General features: G+C 42.8%; 1 pseudogene; it reads left to right on the top strand.

The window, feature by feature from the left end:
- Positions 1-814: 814 nt before the first annotated feature.
- On the top strand, positions 815-5,531 carry LOC139000910 (THO complex subunit 2-like; annotated as a pseudogene).
- Positions 5,532-5,876: the final 345 nt, after the last annotated feature.

The following is a 5,876-nucleotide window of genomic DNA, read 5'->3' as shown; positions in this document are numbered from 1 at the left end:
TTTTCAAATGAAGCATGTGGTTAAGGTCATTTTTAAGCTTTTTTTTTTTTAGTAAATTCACTAGGTTTAAGGGCATCCGTTTGCCACGGATGGAAAGGACAGACAGATATGTGACAGGCAACGATAAGCACTGAAATAGTCCTTAAAATCCAGAAATTCTACTGATTAAAAAAATACAAATGGGACCGATGTTTGTAACCATTCATTGCCCAGAAATAGAATCAATTGCAATGAATGAAGAGAAATGAGCAAAGAAATAATAAAATAAAATAAAATAAAATAAAATAAAATAACCTCCCCCCCTCAACACTCTTCACGGGTACTGGGTCCAAGGAGTCCGCACAAGAGGCGATGGTGAAGCACACCAGGCATCGCAGCCAGGTTCAGGAGAACCTTTCCTTGAGATGCTTTTGGTGAATGCCACCTGAAGGGCGGGCTGTGCAGGGGACCTAGCCTGGGTCATGAGCTTCCCCACCCTAAACTTGACCTCCAATGTGTGAGGGCGTTTCAGTCCTGGGGCCGGCTGATTGGTGGGTCTCTGGCTCCTCCCACCAAGCTCTTGGGCTATAAAATGCAGCAAGGTGAGCGGCCCAGGGCCTTCTGTTCGCAGAGACTACTTTTGGAGCACTTTAATAGAGTGATCTTTGGTATAATATGCTCTTTCATTATTTATTTTATTTTATTTTAGAAATTGTTGGGGCCTGAAACTCGAAAAGCAAAGGCGCAGTTCCCGGCATTCCTCGTGGGCTGTACTTCCCGTTGACCCCACGCTGAGATGAGGCACTTCCTGGCCTCTGTCACTAAGGCGGGGAAGATGGAGGTAGCGTCGGTGTTGGTCTCGGTCGAGTGGATAAATAACTGGGAGAAATCAGGGAGAGGCGACCTGTTGGACTTATGTTGGCTTCTCAGCGAAAACAAGAGCCACGGCAGTTCGACTTACAGAGATTTCCAGCGAGCTCTCTATGAGTTATCACACCATGTCATTCAAGGAAATCTGAAGCCCAAACAAGCAGCTGATGTTTTCAATGACATCAGCGAATTTCGTGAGGATGCGCCTTCCATTGTTGCTGATGTCTTTTGCATGTTAAATATGGAGACAACCGTTTTAGAAGGGCAAAAGAGACTGTTTTACGCAATTGGTATCAGTGTGTTTGTATTTCTTTTCAGACACGATTCTAAAGGAACGCCTGGATCCAGAAACATTGGAATCATTAGGACTCATCAAGCAATCATGGCAATTCCATCAAAGATCAGTGAAAATCAAGACAAAACTCTTTTATACGCAGCAAAAGTTCAACTTGTTAAGAGAAGAGAATGAAGGCTATGCTAAGCTGACTGTTGAATTGGGGCAAGATTTATCGGGAAATATGACTGGTGATTTAATCTTAGAAAATATCAAATCCTTAATAGGATGCTTTCATCTAGATCCCAATAGAGTTTTGGGTGTCATTTTAGAAGTGTTTGAATGCAGACCAGAATGTGATGACTTCTTTATATCCTTATTAGAATCTTGTGTGAATATGTGTGAGCCGCAAACACTTTGTCATATACTTGGGTTCAAATTCAAGTGTTACCAGGAGCCAAATGGAGAGACTCCTTCTTCTTTATACAGTGTTGCAGCAGTGCTCCTACAAGGTAATCTTATTGATTTAAATGAACTCTATGTACATCTTCTTCCAGCTGATAATTGCATGATGGATGAATATAAACAAGAAATGTTGGAAGCTAAGGCCATTCTTAAAAAACTAAACGGTGGCTGTATTGTCTTCTGAAAAAATGGATAAGCAAGAGAAGGCAAAGGAAGAGGAGGAATAGGAGAAAGTAGAAAAGCCACCTGACAACCAAAAATGTGGTTTGTTAGAAGCCTTATTAAAGATTTCGATTGGCAGCATGCACAGAACATGATGGATCGGATGGCTCCATACTATGTTGCTTCCCACAAGCTGATAGCTCTTGCTATTTGCAAGCTTATTCACATAACTATTGAGACTCTCTACCAAAGAGTTGGCATTCCTAAAGGCGCTGAAGGCTCACCTGTTCATGCTTTGCAAAATAAGAGAGTGCTAAAACAAGCAGAGAGCTTTGAGGATTTGAGGACAGATGCCTTCAATACGTTCTGTTACCTCGGTCCCCACCTTTCTTGGGATCCCATTTTATTTGCAAAAGTGGTGCGCATAGGCCAATCCTTTATGAAGGAGCTTCAGTCTGATGGAAGGAAACAAGAGGATCAAGAGAAAGTGGACGTTATTCTTAGCTGTTTACTTGGCATTACTGACCAGGCCCTACTTCCATCTCTTTATCTAATGGACTGCAATGCTTGTATGACTGAGGAACTATGGGGAATGTTATAAACATTTCCATATCAGCATAGATATCATTTGTATGGCCAGTGGAAGGACGAAACTTACAACAGGTCCCTACTTTTAGTAAAGGTTAAAACTCGAATGATAGACAAAGCTAGAGATATCATGAACCATCTCACCAAGGAAAATGTGAGGCCTTCTGGAAGACAAATTGGGAAATTGAGCCACAGCAATCCAACTATTTTGTTTGATTATATCTTGGCAAAAATACAGACGTGTGATGACTTGATGGCACCTGTAGTAGATTCACTGGAATGCCTCACCTCATTGAATTACGATGTCTTGGCCTATTGTATCATTGAGGCTTCAGCAAATCCAGAAAAGGAAAGGATGAAACACAACGATACAACCAGTTCAAGCTGGCTTCGGTCTCTTGTTAGTTTCTGTGCTGCAGTCTTTCCTAAATATCCAATGGATCTGGCTGGTCTTCTGCAATATGTGGCTAATCAGCTAAAGGCAGGCAGAAGTATTGGCCTGCTTATATTGCAAGAAGTGGTACATAAAATGGCAGGAATAGAAATCACGAGGGAAGAGACGATGACAACGGAGCAACTAGAGGCCATGACTGGTGGAGAGCAACTAAGAGCTGAGGGAGGTTCTTGTGGCCAGACCAGAAACACTAAAAAATCCTCCCAGAGACTAAAGGATGCCCTATTGGACTATGACCTTGCTCTTCCCCTTGTTTTGATGATAGCTCAGCAGTGGGATAGGGTGATCTTTCAGGAAGGTGGAGAGAAAGATGTGGAACTGGTGGGAAAGCTCTATGACCAGTGTCATGATACCCTGGTACAGTTTGGTGGATTTTTAGCACTGAATCTAAGCACAGAAGAGTACACAAAGAGAGTGCCTTTGATTGATGTGCTTTATCACGAATTTCATATACCCCATGATGCAGCATTTTTCTTGTCTAGGCCAACATATGCACGCCATATCTTATCCAAATATGATGAACTTAAAAAATCAGACAAGGGAAGTAAACAGCAACATAAAGTCCACAAGTACATAGCAGCCTGTGAAATGGTGATGGCATCTGTCCGTGAAGCGGTAGTCTCATTGCACTTTTCCAATGTCTGGGATGACATCAGCCCTTGATTCTATGCCACATTCTGGTCACTGACAACGTATGACCTTGCAGTTCCACACACCAGCTATGAACGGGAAGTCAGTAAACTTAAAGTCCAGATGAGAGCACTTGATGACAATCAAGAAATGCCTCCAGAGAAAAAGAAAAAAGAAAAGGAGCACTGTAGTGCTCTTCGGGACAAGTTGCTTGAAAAAGAAAAGAAACAGATGGAACATGTACAGCGAGTTCTACAGAGACTGAAACTGGAAAAGGACAACTGGCTTTTAGCCAAGTCTACACCAAAGGAGACCATCACAAAATTTTTACAGCTGTGTATATTTCCTCGATGTATTTTTTCAGCAGTCGATGCTGTTTACTGTGCTCGTTTTGTTGAATTGGTACATCAAGAGAAAACTCCAAATTTTTCCACACTTCTTTGCTACGATTGAGTTTTCTCTGACATCGTTTTCACAGTGGCAAGCTGTACTGAAAATGAAGCGCGTCAATATGGGAGCTTTCTTTGCTGTATGTTAGAGACTGTGACTAGGTGGCACGGTGATAGAGCCACATATGAAAAAGAATGTGGAAACCACCCAGGATTCCTTACTATACTTCGGGCAACTGGATTTGATCGGGGAAATCAAGCTGATCAACTAGACAATGAAAATTTCCGACATGTGGTACATAAATGGCACTACAAACTAACCAAGGCATCGGTACATTGCCTTGAAATAGGTGAATATATTCAATGAGGAATATCTTGATTGTGCTAACAAAAATACTTCCTTGCTACTCGAAAGTTTTAAATCTGGGTCAGGCTTTGGAAAAAAGAGTGCATAAAATCTGCAAAGAAGAAAAAGGGAAAAGGTGTAGTCTACATGCATTAGCTACCGGCTACTCTGGGCAGTTGAAATGTAGGAAGTCATACATGATACCTGAAAATGAGTTTCATCACAAAGACCCCACTCTGAAGAACGCAGTTCAAAATGGGCCTGTTGGTGGGTCTTCTTCATCTTCCAGAGGAAGTGCATCTAAATCTCATGAAAGCAGTGCTGATGAGAATGATAACTCAATGGAGACAACTTCTTCACCACTAATCAAGAGTAAGGAGAGAGAAACAGGCAGGAAAGGATTGGACACGTCAAGGGAAAGTAGATCCAGGGAAAGAGAGAAAAAAGATGAAAAGGACAGAAAAGGTCGGAAACGGCATCACTCAAACAATGACCTGGAGGTGCTACCAGACCTAAGGAAGAGGCGAAGAAAAGGAGAAAATGGAATGATGGCAGTTTAAAAACACAAAAGTGAAAATCCATGTGATAATCCTTCTCCAAATGAGAAAAACAAGGGGGTGTGGGGCGGGGGGGGGGGGGGGGGGGGAGTCAAAATTCTTCAGGTAATGAAAAAGGCAGCGATTCATTTAACTCTGAAAAGATGGATAAAAATCTCCCCCCAGTGGCAAAAAAGGGTATATACAGACCCCTAAGTTGAAGGTCCCCTGGAGGAGGATGCCAATTCTCCATGCATCACTCTCGGAACAGTATCTCCCATTCTTAAGAGCGTCGGGTGTTGCCCATTTCAGGGGAATCTGCTTGAAGTCAAAAGATGACTGCAACCCACCATCCTCTAGACAAGTCATTTCAAAGTCACCAGTTGTCAGGATATTCTTTTCACCTCTAGTCAGTTCCTTGCAGCATGGTTCCTGGGTATACAATTTTCATTTGAAATGCGACACCTGGAAGCAGCATCTGATGAAAATTTCATCCCCTTTTTTCTCAGAAAAGAGAGGAAACCGCCTCCGCGGACTAGTTCCTTCATGATGTGAATAGACTGCGGTGATGTGCAAACTCCTATACCTTTGGCGATATTGGGATGACTGATTGTATTACGTGAGGATTTTGGCTTCTTGTAAAATATTTAACTTTCCTCCCTACTGGGAGCCGATCCACCCTTGCTGTTTGACGTAGTCGCTGCATGGAAGAAACATCTGCACAGCTTACATTTTTCAAGGCACCTGGCGTGTAGGACATATTTCTGCTCCCCCTCTTAAGCTCTATGTGTTTTAACCAGGACCCTCTTCCCGAGAAATGGTCGTTTCCCCAGCTTAGGGGTTAACAGGACTATGGAAGAAAATCAATGAGTAACCCCCCCTAGTATTACAGAAATACCATGTACTACTTATGAAGAACTTGGACTAAGACCATTGGCAATAAATGTGGGACTTGCTTGACCCACATCCCCAGGGTTTTGCCCACCAGGGAGAGTACCAGAACCTATACCCCTGGAGACCCACTGACACAGGGAAGTCCCAGGGAAGGCAAGCAGCAAGGCTGGGAGGACATGACCTTGACTGGGTAGGATAAGCTCCTTCAGTCACTTCCTTGTAGCTTATCAGTAGAGCAGTAGAAGAGTGACCTTGGAATAGCCCTTATAATGGAACACAAGAGATTAAC

This window comes from Myotis yumanensis, unplaced genomic scaffold (genome assembly GCF_028538775.1).
Source record: "Myotis yumanensis isolate MYYU_CA2020_CCGP unplaced genomic scaffold, mMyoYum1.0.hap1 SCAF_41, whole genome shotgun sequence".
Classification (NCBI taxonomy): Eukaryota; Metazoa; Chordata; class Mammalia; order Chiroptera; family Vespertilionidae; genus Myotis; species Myotis yumanensis.
This window is presented reverse-complemented; position numbering and strand designations above follow the sequence as displayed.